A 15,928-nucleotide genomic window follows, 5' to 3' on the forward strand; every position below is an offset into this window, starting at 1 on the left:
CCATTCATCCCTAGGATGGGTGGAACTGGTGGTGATACTGGAAGACTGGAGTGTCTAAGGAAATGTTTGTGTGACTTGTGGTTAGCCAGTGGGGTGAAACCGAAGACATTTTTGTCTGGCTGGTTTGATGCCTTAAGGTGGAAAACCCCAGCCTTGGGCTGTGACTGCCCTGTTTGAGCAATTGGTCCTGATTTGGCACTCTCAGTTGGGTCCCGCCAGAACCGCATCATCACAGTGGCAAGGGATAAGAAATCCAAGAATATTGCGCGAGGTCTCGGCTGGGTAGCCTGGTAGGAATTTATTGCAACTCCCGGCTCCAAAGCATAGAGATGCTAGAGTTTCTCAACAAACAGTTGTAAGAATACTTTTAACAAGGGAAAGACATATTTTCCCCTAATCTGATTCTTGGAAATGACTGAACCATTTACATGAAACTTAAAAAAAAAAAAAAATTAGCCTAAGCTTGGACCTGTTCTAGACATTTCATCCAGAATGGGTTCCATTTAGCAAAGTCATAAGCAGCTGAAAACAGGTTCTTATAGAGAAAGCGTAAGGCAACCTTAACCTTTGATAGCATTACCAGCTCCACTTAATGCACAATTTTATAATAAACTCTTTTGACACCAAATAACCTCAGAAATTAGAGTGATCTCATGGAACTATATGAAATATAATCAGTACTTCCCAGGTTCACAGGGATCATTTAAAATGATTGAATAATTTTTTCTCCCACTCAGAATAAACATCAGTATTGGTTAGATTACCATAAATATAACTATTAATCACAGTAGCTTATATTCAATAGTAGAATGAATAAAAATGGATTCACTGAATGCTGGAAGGAGAAATAGCATTGTGCAAATTACTTTTGAAATTTGATTCTACTTTAAAGCAGGGAGGTTAGTTTTAAGATTTTAAGAAACAATGTATGCATACTGGATCAGACAAATGGTCAGACTAGCCCAGTTCCTGTCCAGTGCCAGATGGAAGTTGGAGATATAGGGACACTAAGCGCATAGGGTTGCATCCCAGACTATCATGGCTAGTAGTCATTGATGACCTGTCCTTCATGAACTTACCCAATTCTTTGTTGAACCCAGTTATACTTTTGACCTTCACAACATCCCCTGGCAATGAGTTCCACAGGTTTGCTGTCGTTCTGTGAAGAAGTATTACCTTTGTTTGTTTTAAACCTGCTGACTATTCATTTCATTGGTGGCCCTGGCTTTTATCTTATATGATAGGGTAAATAACACGTCCTTATTTACTTTCTCCACATTCTTGTGATTTTATAGATTTTTTTCAGATCCTCCTTAGTCTTCTCTTTTCTGAGCTAAATAGTCCCAGTCTCAGATGATACTGTTCTGTACCCCTCATCATTTTTTGCCTTAGAGGTGGAAAAACCCCAGCCTTGGGCTGTGACTGCCCTGTTTGAGCAATTGGTCCTGATTTGGCACTCTCAGTTGGGTCCCGCCAGAACCGCATCATCACAGTGGCAAGGGATAAGAAATCCCAAGAATATTGCGCGAGGTCTCGGCTGGGTAGCCTGGTAGGAATTTATTGCAACTCCCGGCTCCAAAGCATAGAGATGCTAGAGTTTCTCAACAAAACAGTTGTAAGAATACTTTTAACAAGGGAAAGACATATTTTCCCCTAATCTGATTCTTGGAAATGACTGAACCATTTTACATGAAACTTAAAAAAAAAAAAAAAAATTAGCCTAAGCTTGGACCTGTCTCAGAACATTTCATCCAGAATGGGTTCCATTTAGCAAAGTCATAAGCAGCTGAAAACAGGTTCTTATAAGAGAAAGCGTAAGGCAACCTTAACCTTTGATAGCATTACCAGCTCCACCTGTAATGCACAATTTTATAATAAACTCTTTTGACACCAAATAACCTCAGAAATTAGAGTGATCTCATGGAAACTATATGAAATATAATCAGTACTTCCCAGGTTCACAGGGATCATTTAAAATGATTGTAATAATTTTTTCTCCCCACTCAGAATAAACATCAGTATTGGTTAGATTCACCATAAATATAACTATTAATCACAGTAGCTTATATGTCAATAGTAGATGAATAAAAATGGATTCACTGAATGCTGGAAGGAGAAATAGCATTGTGCAAATTACTTTTGAAATTTTGATTCTACTTTAAAGCAGGGAGGTTAGTTTTAAGATTTTAAGAACACATGTATGCCATACTGGATCAGACAAATGGTCAGACTAGCCCAGTTTCCTGTCCAGTGCCAGATGGAAGTTGGAGATATAGGGACACTAAGCGCATAGGGTTGCATCCCAGACTATCATGGCTAGTAGTCATTGATGGACCTGTCCTTCATGAACTTACCCAATTCTTTGTTGAACCCAGTTATACTTTTGACCTTCACAACATCCCCTGGCAATGAGTTCCACAGGTTTGCTGTGCGTTCTGTGAAGAAGTATTACCTTTTGTTTGTTTTAAACCTGCTGACTATTCATTTCATTGGGTGGCCCCTGGCTTTTATCTTATATGATAGGGTAAATAACACGTCCTTATTTACTTTCTCCACATTCTTTGTGATTTTATAGATTTTTATCAGATCCTCCCTTAGTCTTCTCTTTTCTGAGCTAAATAGTCCCAGTCTCAGATGATACTGTTCTGTACCCCTCATCATTTTAGTTGCCAGTCTTTGTAATTTTTTCTAATCCTGTTGTATCTTTTTTTGAGATGGGATGACCAAAACTGCACTCAATATTCAAGATGTGGGGTATATAGTGGCATTATGATATTTTCTGTTTTATTATCTATTCCTTTACTAAAGGTTCCTAACATTCTGTTAGATTTTTTTGACTGCTGCTGCACATTGAGTGGATGTTTCCAGGAAACTATCTACACTGACTAGAAGATCCCTTTCTTTATTGATAACAGCAAATTTAAGTCTCATTATTTTGTATGTATAGTTGGTTTTATGTTTTCCAATGTGAATTTTTTTTGCATTTATCTGCATTGAATTTCATCTGCCATTTTGCTGCCCAGTCACACAGTTTTGTGAGATTCCCTTGGAACTCTTTGCAGTCTGCTTTGGCCTTATCTATCCTGAGTAACTATGTGTTGCCTACAGAGAGTCCTGTGGCACCTTATAGACTAACAGATGTATTGGAGCATGAGCTTTCGTGGGTGAATACCCATTTAATCACAAAATCTCGTGCTCCAATACATCTGTTAGTCTATAAGGTGCCACAGGACTCTTTGCTGCTTTTACAGATCCAGCCTAACACGGCTACCCCTCGGATACTTTGTGTTGTCTGCAGACTTTGCCATCTCAGGGTTTACTCCCTTTTCTGGGTCATTTCTGAATATACATAGTTAAAAATCACTTAGAAAAGTTAGATGCCTGCAAGTCACCAGGGCCTGTCTTCTTGGAGTGCTCCTTTAATACCTCGATTATCCAGTGCACCCCTCCTCCCCACAATTGTTTGACAGGCTTCCTGCTTCTGATATTCTTAAAAAAAGTGTTTGCTGTTAGTTTTTGTGTCTTATGCTAGTTGCTCTTCAAATTCTTTTTGGCATGGTCAATTGTACTTTCAGTCTTGACTTGCCAGTGTTTATGCTCTATTCCATTTTCTTCAGTAGGATTTGACTTCCCATTTTTAAATGTTGTCAAACTTCCTCTTTTACTCAGTTGTTTAGCCAAGGTGGCATATTGCTGATCTCTTTGCTGTTTTTTTTTTTTTTTCTGATTTGTGGTATACATTTAGTTTGAGCCTCTATTACTGTGTTTTTAAATAGTCTGCACACTGTTCCCATAGACTCATAGACTTTAAGGTCAGAAGGGACCATCATGATGAAGGCTGCGAGTTTGTAATGGAGGTCGCGGAATCATAGATTCCATGACTTTCCGTGACCTCTGTGACTTCTGCAGCAGCTGGTGTGCCTGGCTCAGTGGCAACTCACGCAGTCACTGCTGGGGCAGTCTCAGGCCCCCACTCACCCTCCCCATGCAGTAGAGTTTGGGTGTGGGAGGGGGCAGGGGGTTGGGGAATGGAATGGAGTAAGGAGGGCTCTGGGCAGCGCTTACCTGGGGAGGCTCCTCGGAAGTGGCAACATCCTCCTGGCCCATCTGCTAGGTGGGGGCATGGCCAGGCAGCTCTGCATGCTTCCCCCGCCTGCAGGTACTGCCCCCGCAGCTCCCATTGGTCACAATCAGCCCTGCCAATCCCCTCCCCCCCAGCACCAGTAGGAGTCCCAGACTGCATGCCACCGCTTGCCCCCAGAGCACCCGGGCCTCCCTCCCTCAGCCCCCCTTCTCCCCCCCAGTTTTAGTCAGGAGTATGTAGTAAAAGTCATGGACAGTGAAGGGATGTGAATTTTTGTTTACTGCCCTGTGACGATGCGGTTCTGGCGGGACCCAACTGAGAGTACCAAATCAGGACCAATTGCTTAAACAGGGCAGTCACAGCCCTAGGATGGGGTTTTTCCACCTCTAAGGCAAATCAAATCAGCCAGACAAAAATGTCTTCGGTTTCACCCCACTGGCTAACTGCAAGTCACACAAGCAATTTCCTTAGACACTCCAGTCTTCCAGTATCACCACCAGTGCCACCCATCCTGGGATGAATGGTTATGAAAACCAACATCCCAGTAAAAGAAATAGGTTCTCTCGATCCCAAAGGACCAAGCCCCAGACCCAGGTCAATATACAGATCAGATCTTACCCACAAATCACGCTGGTGCCAATCCTTTAGAATCTAAAATCTAAAGGTTTATTCATAAAGGGAAAAAGATAGACTTGAGAGCTAGGATTGGTTAAATGGAATCAATTCCATACAGTAATGGTTCAGGCTTGTAGCAGTGATGGAGTAAACTGCAGGTTCAAATCAAGTCTCTGGAATACATCCCCGGCTGGGATGGTCATTCAGTCCTTTGTGTAGAGCTTCAGTTTGTAGCAAAGTCCCTCCAGAGGTAAGAAGCAGGATTGAAGACAAGATGGAGATGAGGCCTCCGCCTTATAAAGGCTTTCCCAGGTGTAAGAACACTCCTTTGTTCCCACTGTGGAAAGTCACAGCAAAATGGAGTCTGCAGTCACATGGGTCAGTTCCTGCACACCCTGCTGAGTCACAAGGCGTATCCTCCTCCTCTGAATGGGTCAATTGTGTAGCTAATGGTCCTTAATGGGCCATCAAGCAGGCTAAACAGAGCTGACACCCACTTGTCTGGGATCATTCCCAGTAACACAGCACAAGTTTGAAATACAGACAGCATACAGCCAATATTCATAACTTCAATTACAAAATGATACAGACATACAGACAGCATAATCATAACCAGTAACCCATAACCTGGTCTAAGACACCTTACATGACCCCCTTTACATAGGATTTGGTGCCACTAGAGGACCTTGGTTACAACTCATGTTCTATATGGTCCCAGTCTATATCAATAACATCACATGCCCGTGACCTGTCCATGCCTTTTACAAGAAACACTTGTGACTAAAACATAGCTGTAATCATGATCATCTAATTTGACCTCCTGCACATCACAGGTCACAGCCCCTTGCCCACTCACTCCACTAACAGACCCCTAAGCTCTAGCTGAGTTACCTCAAATTATGGTTTAAAGACTTTAGGTTACAGAGAATTCACCACTTACACTAGTGTAAATCTGCACATGACCCGTGCCCCATGCTGCAGAGAAAGGTGAAAAAAAGCCAGGGTCCCTGCCAATTTAACCTGGGGGAAAAGTGCTTCCCAGCCCCATATATGGTGATCTGTTAGACCTGGAGCATGTGGGCAAGACCCACCCAGCCAGACACCCGGGAAAGAATTATCTGTAGTAAGCCAGAGCCCCCTCCATCCAGTGTCCCATCACCAGCCACTGGAGATATTTGTTGCTAGCAGTCGCAGATGGACTACATGCCATTGTAGGCAGTCTCATCCTACCATCCCCTCCATAAACGTATCAAGCTCAGTCTTGAAGCCAGTTAGGTGTTATGTGCCCATTGCTCCCCAGTTTTCAGGCTTTCCACCCTGTTGATCGTTCCTTTCAATTTCCATTTAACTAGCGTCTTCAGTTTTGTATAGCTACCCTTTTGGAAGTTAAATGCTTCCGTGGGGGGTTATTTGGCATTCTCACCCCACACGGATGTTAACTATAATTACTTTACGGTCACTGTTACCAAATGGCTCAGCTCTATTCATCCCTGGACCATCTTCTGTATTGGGAGATTCCAAAGGGATCATTGAGGCCCATGATATGGTTTAGTTTATACGATTTGTGCATATGAGTGTGTGCGCACCAGCGCACAGAATTCAGCACATACATTCACATCATTTGCATTCCATGATCCACACAGTAATGGTGCCTCAGATGGGAAACATTTATATGCATAATGGACCATTGTTCTCATATTACAATTTCCTTTAGATGGTAATGTACAAAATGGCCAAGATTTTCAAGACTGAGTAGTGACGTAGGTGCCTTCATCTTCGATGTGCAAATTGAGACAGACTCAGCACTTTCTGAAACTAGGCCCATTCCGGTGTCTTACAAAGGGCCCCACATCCCTCACCACTTTTGAAAACCTTGGCTAGTAAGAACTAAACAAACAGCTTCAATTTAAATTCCTCACAATAAACTGCTCACAAAAAAGCTACAGAACAAAAAATTACTCCCAGCATCATTGGGATCTAAATTCACCACGAGGAGAGCAGATCCAGCACAAGTCACAGGCGTCACTGACAGCCCACTTCAGCCCTCAGGGAGGGCTTCAGAGAGACTTGTGTGGCTCCTCGGGCTTGTGCTGACCCCCCTGCCCAGGATGGATCTCACTCTCCCTGAGCAATCACACAGAGGGAATAAATCAGAGACAGCCGTCAGCTCTCCTTGGCCCTTGGCAAAGAGAAAAGGAGTCACAATTCAAACCAATACTTTGCTTTGAACATCAACAACCAGACAGACAGTGGACGTTGCTCTTGTTATTTATGAAGAAAGAAAAGAGTTTCCCATTGAGCAAATCAAAAAGGAGGAATTGTGAACACTTTTCCTTCACTGGTCAAAGGGTTTCCTCGCCTCCTTCCAAAGCAGCATCAGGTGCTGCAGTGCTGTCTATAACATTGTAGTGCCAAACTTTTAGAGAAAGGAGCCTAATACAGCAAAGACTAATGAAAGCAACCAGAGGATAAGATCAGCTGCTCCCGAGGGAGATTGTTAGAGAAGGATGACTGATACACTTGCTCAGGCATAACAAGCAGTAACGCTGGGGATAGAATACATTCTCAGGGAATCTAGTCTAAAAATGTAAACTCCTTTGGAACAGTGTTACTGTAGTGAGACAGAAACCGCTATTGCTTCCTCTGCACTGTCTTACACACACACACACACACACACACACACCCCTCTTTAATGTGGTTTTAGACTGGAAATATGCAAGAGGGAAGCACAGTGATTGATGAGTCATTTTAGCATTTGAGTGCAGCACAGACAGTCTGGGCAGCCTAGTGGTTAGTGCACCTGACCGCCGGCTCCTTGCCTCTCTTTCAGGGTGGTAGAGGTACCTAATTTCTGACCCTACACAGGGAATCTTCTGGCCTCCACCTGCATCAGCATGCCAGCTCTCAAGAAGGGTGTGGTGGGAGGACCCAGACCGTCCCTCTCCACCAGATCCCAGTCCAGGACCATGTTGTCTGTCCTTTATAAAGGTGAATAATATTTAGATTACTGGCCAATTGATCTGACTGTGAAAGATTGTCCCCCCAGAATCAGGCCACAAAGAATTCACACTATGGAGTTCCATATCTTCCGGGGACTCTCTGAGTAGATGAAAAGGGATCACAGTGAGAGCAAAGTAAAACCTTAGATACTTTTATTACAATAATGGATAAAACTACAAAAGCCCCAAAACAAGATGGAGATAATACAGGATTGGGGTAACCTGTGGTATCATTCAACGCATAAGCTCTTAGAACTGCATACTCTCACCCTTAGTTGAGGACCTAGTAGTAAAAGACAAAAGGACCAGCCCTGGCTCTGGCTGTGTCAGATGGTCCAAGTTCCCCAGCGAGTTGAAGGGTCAAGTAGAAAAGATGCAGACGGCAATGAGTGAGGCCCAGGAAAGAACAGCTCCAGACTACATGGTGACTGTCCTCCTATAGGGCCAGAGCAACATCTGTCCATGCTCAGTCCTCCATGCCCATATTTAGGCTTTTTGCCAGTATAATAATGAGCTGTACGTATTCTGTGGGTTAACGTATCGATACATATCTGCCATTTCAGCTCATGATCACACCGTCACCCCTCGCTTAACCAGACTGGCAGTTATTACTTCCAGGTTCCTTGCAGTCGCACTTACCGGAATATTCTGACTCCCATCATTGAGCAAGCTCTCCTTAGTTCCCCAGATCTACAGGTAACTTGTGCCAAGCGTTACGGCCTACTTAACCAAACCTACACTACCTTATGCTCAAGCTCGTATCTTACAGGATACAGGCCTGAGAGGCATTCCAAGGAATGTAATGGAGTGAATATAATAGGGCAGACTTAGCCTATGGGATATAGAAAGCAGCACTGACAGGGTCTTCCCTGCAGAGAGTCTAAGTCTGCTGCCCTGGCCTATTTCCTACCCATATGTCTCTTCATATAGGAGCAGGGCCTTGCAGGACCAGCTGGTTCTCAATGGGGTGGGGCTGGAGAAGGTCCTACCAGGGGCCTTATCTGCTTTGTGGTCCCCTCTCAGGCTCAGCCTTTTGCCTGGCTTCCCAGAGGAGGGTTCCTCTCTCCTGCAGCCTGTCTACCACCCCTTGCCTGAGTGTCTGAGGCCCTTTTAACCTGCTCCTCCAGCTGCAACATGCTCGGCAGTGCACACTTACACATGAAGTCCCTGCGTGTCCTGGCATAGCTCTCAGTGGGGACAGTGGGGCTCACTGTTCAAAATGGTGTCCCCCAGCTGATATTGGACAAAACCACATCCGGTTTGGTCCCAGTAGTGGATGGGGGATAAATCAACCAAACAGAGGATTCTTCGGTATAAAACCAGACAAATGGCCTCCCTGCCTATCCAAGACAGAATATGTAAAACATTAACCTGAAGAATGCAAGGCAAGGCAAGGCATGCTGGAGGCATAGAGGAGAAGTGATGCTAAATGAAAACGTCTTGAAGTAATTCTCTATTGTGTTAGTGTGAGCTGGTGTCATAGTGTGGGATTCTTGTTACCCAGCCCTACTGTTGGAAAAAGCGTTCGCACTCCCCCCCATCCCCTGCCATAGGATCTTCAAATCCTTGTGGTCTCAAGCTTCCCACTGAATAGTCTAATCAGAGGCACACAGACACACAGAGGCATTACAAACAGACACAAAACTCCTCAATACCTCAGAATGCTCCCCTCTACTCTCACAAGTGCACATCCATCCATTCCCCTCCACAACAGCTGCTGTTTCATTCCCCAATTACTATCCCCTGATTTCCCAGTTAAGGTGCAAAATTCAAGACTCCATGAGGAAAAGACCTTGCAGAGAAAAACAACCCTTTATTCTTTCTATATGTTTACTCTCCTGCTCAAATAATAACCTCATTTAAACCTATCTGAGATCTTTGGTATTGCACCTAAAGGAGAGAACATCCAACCTCAATCAGTATCGTCTCGACTTTCACAGTGACCCTCAGAGCACTGCATCATACCTCTGCCATAGAACTTGACCTTAATCGTCCCAGTCTCCTGGATGGTGGAAAGCGTTTAGGAGAAATTAGTCTCACAGTAGGGTTTCTTCACCACTCATAAGAAGGACATTGTCATAATTGTATTTGTACCTTTTTTTGCATCTGACATATAAAAAAAGGCCTGGAAGGTTTGTGTAAAAAAATGAGGTTTGGATTTGATCCTCTGCTTGTTCACCTCATGGAAATCAGCAACATTACATCTCATTGTGCTGGGGAACCTTCTAGAGGAACCAGAGGCGCATTCATGGAGTGAGCTCACACCTATTCTGAAGGGATGAGGGGTGGGGCCTGAATTATTAACCTTTTCCACCACGTTCTTTAGATGTTGTGAAATGTGTGAACAAACATAAACTAACCAATGAGTTTTAAATCAAGTGTCTAAAACTGCCTTCCCCCATCAAGTGATCAGCCTCCCATCTCAGCTGTCATCACAGAGTCCTCCTGGCAGGCAAGACCTGCCCAAACAATAAACTACTGTAATGTAAAAGCTAAACAATAAACCATTCTTGGGAAAAACCCTCCCCAGCCTTTCTGTCCATCACAAAGAAGCAGAAAAGACACAAGGTCAATTTATTTCCCTTTCCAGGTCCCATTTGTGCATTGGGAGTGAATGGGAGCAGAACTGGGACAGTGGAGAGAATGCACATCTCCACCTCTGCAGGAGGCTCAGGTGCCCATCACTAAAGAGGGCCTTCCCTGAGGCCCCCAAAATCTGTTTCACCTCAAAAGAGTGGCAGGGGGGACCCCCAACAAGTGATGCAGAGTCCGTGCTGGAAGCAGTATTCACAGAGTCGTTAGCCCCTCATTCGTCCCTGCTCTGGCCCACCATTAGCCCCATCCACCTAAAGCTCTGTGCAATGCCATGCATGGAGCCCCCATGGAACCTGGTCTCTGCCCGGAGAGATGTTGTTCCTACATAGAGTCTAAGTCCAGAAGGGTCCATTAGGTCACACAGTCTGACCTGCTGTGTATCCCAGGCTAGAAGATTTCACCCATTTATCACTGTATTGAGCCCAACAACTTGGTTTTGACCAGAGCATCTTTCCTAAAGGTGTCTCATCTTTACTTGAAGACAAGTGCCCCCTTTAGTAGGTGTGACCTTGTCACGGTAGGCAAGTCTACAGCTTTTGACATGAGGGGGTAAATTGTCACTTGGGCCTTTGGGTTGATGAATTTGGGGTCCACTAAGGATTGGTGGATAGCTGACACTTGTGCCCCCGTGTATCTCCATGCGATAACCTTCTTTCCGCCCACTCTCAAAATTTCCCTTCACTCCAAGGGTATTTGAGAAGTATCTGGGCCTGGGGATCTTTGGTGTTGATGGTGCTGTAATGCTTGCACTCGGTTGGGGTTCTTTGGGCAGTTGGCCTTTATATATGTCTCGTCATTACACTTCAAAGCATCGCCCAGCTGCCTGGTCCACTGGGTCGAGGTGGTATGCGGAGATGGTGAGGGGGATATAGGTAGTCTGTGGCTTTCCTTGGATTGTTACGATGGGTCTGGGCTGCCCTCGGTTGTAGGTTTTGTCGGTGTGCCCCTGTGGTTATCGCTCCCCTTGACAAGTAGCTCTTTTCTTTGTCTGTCACTCCACCACATCTGGCTCCCAATCTCCCCCGCCTCGGTTTACATTTTGGTTTCCCCATCTAGGTGTACCTTTTTCTATTGTCCTCAGGAACACCTCTAAGAACTGCGTCCATTTGTATTAGGAGGATGCTACGTGCAGCTCATCCATATTGATTAACCTTTTTTCCTGATATCCAGCCTCATATTCTTTCCAGTGTGGTAGGTTGTGTCGGGGAATGACACATTTGGTTATCCATCTTAGGGCTCTAGAACTGCCGACGGGCATGCTCAGGTGTTATCCCCATTCTTTCTGGCCTTTGGTTGAAAAGTTTATAATCCTTATGGTCCCTTAGGCATTTCAGGCTGCCACTTTCTGCTAAGTCCACTGAGCCTTAGCCTCGGTTCTCTATTCATGTACTGGTTTCTTCAGAGATGCTCCCTGTATCCATGGCAGGGCCTTTCAATTTTCTAAGAAGGCTCAGTGTTGTCACCTGCCTTGTAGGTGGGAAATTTATTGGGGTGGAACTACAATACAATCGAAGTGTTGTAGGATTGGCTGTGTGTTCGTTTTGCTATAGCTGTTCTAATGCCAGGCCTGGTTGGGCTCCCTCTGGGGTTCAATCTGTTTCTGTGGGGTGCTCTTGGGATTCTTGTTCTCTTTTGTGGCTTTCCTCTTTGCTGCTTTTCTCTTGTGGGCTTTCCTCTTTGGGCTGCTTGTTTCTTCTTTTGTGGACCCCCTCTTCCTGGCTATTTCATGCATAATTAGTTCTATTTCCGTCTCCTATGTTCATTGCTCTTTCTCTATGGCTTGTAGCTTGCCCGATCTGGCTTTCAGGGCGTCCTTTGGTACTCATGGTTCCTTGCTTTCTGTGTTGGGGCGCTCTCTTGGTGTTTTACTGCCTGAAATGCTGCTTCTCTGTTGCCTCCTTAGGGTTGCTTAGCAAACAGAGTCTTTTTTAACTTTTTCTACCTAGCCTTTCCTGGCAAAGTTAGAAAAAAAAAAACATCCTTTCATTTGCAAATGTGTTTTGCTGGTCTCTGGTTGACTCACAGCTGGAGTCCTTGTAACAAAGACCCTTGTTAAACCTACTGTCTCTGCCTTCAGGCAGTCTCTCTGCACATTCGAAAGGAGAAAGGAAAAAAAAATCTTTCTGGCTGTAGTTTTAAAAACCCTCTCCCTGCTTACACACAGCTGCAGAGATGAAAAGAAGGAAAAAAAAATTCCTATTGGCTTTTTGACTTTTTAACTCACTGGCTTTTGGATTTGATCTAACGTGCACACCATGTCATGGTATAAAACCCCCACTGCTGACATTAGAGTGCAAAAGATGGTTACCAACATGCAATCCCTCTAGCTTAAGACCGTTTAGATCTGATAGGCTGCCACACGCAAAAGTATTACGTTTTGGGACACTTCTGACTCCCCAAATCCGTTCCCTTGGAGACCACCAAGACCCAACCCCTTGATCTCACACCAAAGAGGATAAACCTTCCCCCCCTCCCCTTTTCTTCCTCCCAATCTTCCTTCCCATAGTGGTTACCTAGGAGACCACTGTGATTCAAACTCCTTGAATCTTAACACAAGAGATGAAGGTTCCTTCTCCCCTCCCTTTTCCCCTCACCCAGAGGCAATACAAAGATTCAAGCTCCACGGTGAATCTAAACAAAGAGGAAATTCACCTTTCCCCCTCCTTCTCTCCCTTCTCCCACCAATTCCCTGGTGAGACAGGATCCAGTTTCCTGTTGAGCCTTAACAACGGCGAAAAAATAATCAATATCTTTAAAAAGAAAATCTGTTAATAAAAGACAATAAAAAGTAAAAATTATCTCTGTAAATCAAGATGGAATATACAGTGGTCTTTCAGCTTTGACACTAGAGGAGAAGCCTTTCCCCCGCAGCAACAAATGACAAAATAAAATCTTTCCAGTAAAATACACATTTAAAATTCTCCAGCCAGATACACATTTGCAAATAAAGAAAACAATCAAAAAGACTAAACCGCCTTTCTACCTGAACTTACTACTTAAACAGAAAATTAGAGAGCCTGTAGGTACGTCCGGTCACTCTCAGAACCCAGAGAGAACAACAGACAAAGAAAAGAACACACAAACAAAGACTTCCCTCCACCGAGATTGGAAAGTATCTTGTCTCCTGATTGGTCCTCTGGTCAGATGTTCCAGGTTCACTGTTTGTTAACCCTTTACAGGTAAAAGAGACATTGACCCTTAACTATCTGTTTATGACAGACCTGCATTCCCTGTACCAGGTATATCTCTTAGTATTTGGCTGAGTTCAGCTTGCTAAGTGATCCAAATCATTTTGTATGATTGGCCTGTCCACATCATTATTTATCACTCCACCAATCCTTGTGCCCACTGCAAATTGTATCCTTGATTTTCTATTACCTAGAGACCATTGGTGCAAATGTTGAATAGTGTTAGCCCAATACCAGTCGCTGCAGAACTCACTGGGAACATCCCCATTTGATGATGATTTCCCCTGAACAGCTTCTCTTTGAGTTCTGTTAGTCACCAGTTCCTAGTCCATTTCACATGTGCCCTGTTGTCACTGAAAATTGCTATTGTTTAAAGTTTGAATATTGTGTGGTAAGAGCTCAAGCTCCTTATAAACAGCGATCTACACCATTCCCTTTATCAACCAACCCAGTAGGCACAAAGAATGGAAACGGGTTTATGTTGCTGCACCATTTTGCATAATGGAACCAGCTCAGTTCCCTGCCGGGAACACATCAGTACCCACAGACCTGGGGGCAGGATATGCTTCTAGGTGTGGGGATTGCATAGATCTCTGCAGAGAACTGTAAGTGCAAACCAAGCTGGTCTGAGGTCCTGTGAGTTAATGAAGGCACTTCTTCCTAAGAGAACCCCCTGCCCGAGTAACCCAATGCCCCAAGCAGAGGTGTCAGAGGCAAATAGAAACAGTAGGTGATGACTAACAAATCCCTATAGGACTGAACACTGTCCCAGATTCAGTTTTACCTCCAGCAGCATGGACAGAGAACCCTCAAAATTACGCTTATGGAGAGACAAAAGCTCAAGTCTGTGCACTGTCTGGGCCAAGATAAAAGGCCAAAAGGAGCTGAGAAGATGCTGGAACTAAGTTTCCTTTCACCTGAGCTATTACACAGAGTGGCAAAAAACAAAACCAGACCAGATCTAATATAAATGACAACAAACTTTATATTCAGCCAAATGTATTAGCTCTTTTGTTCGTCTCTGTTAGATTCTATTCCAAAGCATAACCCATTATTTAATTAGTAGATAGAAATTAACACATGATCTGAGTATTATTTTCTTTATTTTGATGTCCTTAATATTTTAATAATTCCATCCTGAAGCATGAAGTTATTGTTAGAAATCCTAAATTCAGTCTTAGAATTTCATTTTATATGTAGTCTACATTCAGAATTACAAAGGATAAAAATGTCCGTCCATTCCTCCCTGTAAGACTGAACTACAACAAAATCCTATTTCAAAATTTACTTCTACGAGTCATGGCCATTGCTTTACATTAGGTCAGAAATTTCTTCCAAAAGACACCAATGCAGTATATTAATAATGCTAGATTGCGAGGGTGGTACCTTGTTAGTGTTAACCTAGAATGTCCCATACAGGAGATGCATGCTGCAAGGTTTCACAGATGGAGCATACAGACACATATATTTTGGCACTCAGATTTGGAAGCAATCATGCATCTAATTACTGCTTATTGCTTTGTTTCTCGAAGTACTATTTGCCTGTGTCTCACACTGAGTTGATAATTGGATGATTATCTCTTCACTTTGTCAGAAAGTTAAAAGTAGCTGGGAAACATATATTGAATAGTGGTGAAAAAAACCACACCTAGTAATAAAAATGAAATATTAGCTAAAAGATGAGAAAGAAGTGGGAAAAGGCAGATCTGAGAAACATGGTGGCCCAATCTTATTAAAATAACACCATGGACAAAGAGAGATGTCAGAATGAGAAACATCCAATGTAGTTGTTCCATTTCTGTTACTATTCCAAATATGTTAGCCTGGCCAGGGTGGCATGAAAAGTGTATATTATCTTTATGGAGAGCCCCAACCTGCCCTGGTAGTGTAACTGCATTTTAATCCTAAATGGCTAGCTCTGGTTCAAGGCTTCCCAACAATACATTCCTCGAATGCTTGACTTAAGATCTGGCTCAGTCTGGTAGGTAATAACCAGAATGCATAACCATGGGATGGCTGTTCAGTAGCGTATGTGAAATGAGTAGGATTGGGCCAAAAGAAATCTGATGAGGTTCAACAAGGACAAGTGCAGAGTCCTGCACTTAGGACGGAAGAATCCCATGCACTGCTACAGACTAGGGACAGAGTGTCTAGGCAGCAGATCTGCAGAAAAGGACCTACGGGTTACAATGGACGAGAAGCTGGATATGAGTCAACAGTGTGTCCTTTTTACCAAGAAGGCTAATGGCATTTTGGGCTGTATAAGTAGGGGTACTGCCAGCAGATTGAGAGACGTGATCATTCCACTCTATTCAACATTGGTGAGGCCTCATCTGGCGTACTGTGTCCAGTTTTGGGCCCCACGCTACAAGAAGGATGTGGAAAAATTGGAAAGAGTCCAGCGGAAGGCAACAAAAATTATTAGGGATTTGGAGCTCATGATTTAT

The sequence above is a fragment of the Chelonoidis abingdonii genome, chromosome 4 (assembly GCF_003597395.2).
Source record: "Chelonoidis abingdonii isolate Lonesome George chromosome 4, CheloAbing_2.0, whole genome shotgun sequence".
NCBI classification, from domain to species: Eukaryota; Metazoa; Chordata; order Testudines; family Testudinidae; genus Chelonoidis; species Chelonoidis abingdonii.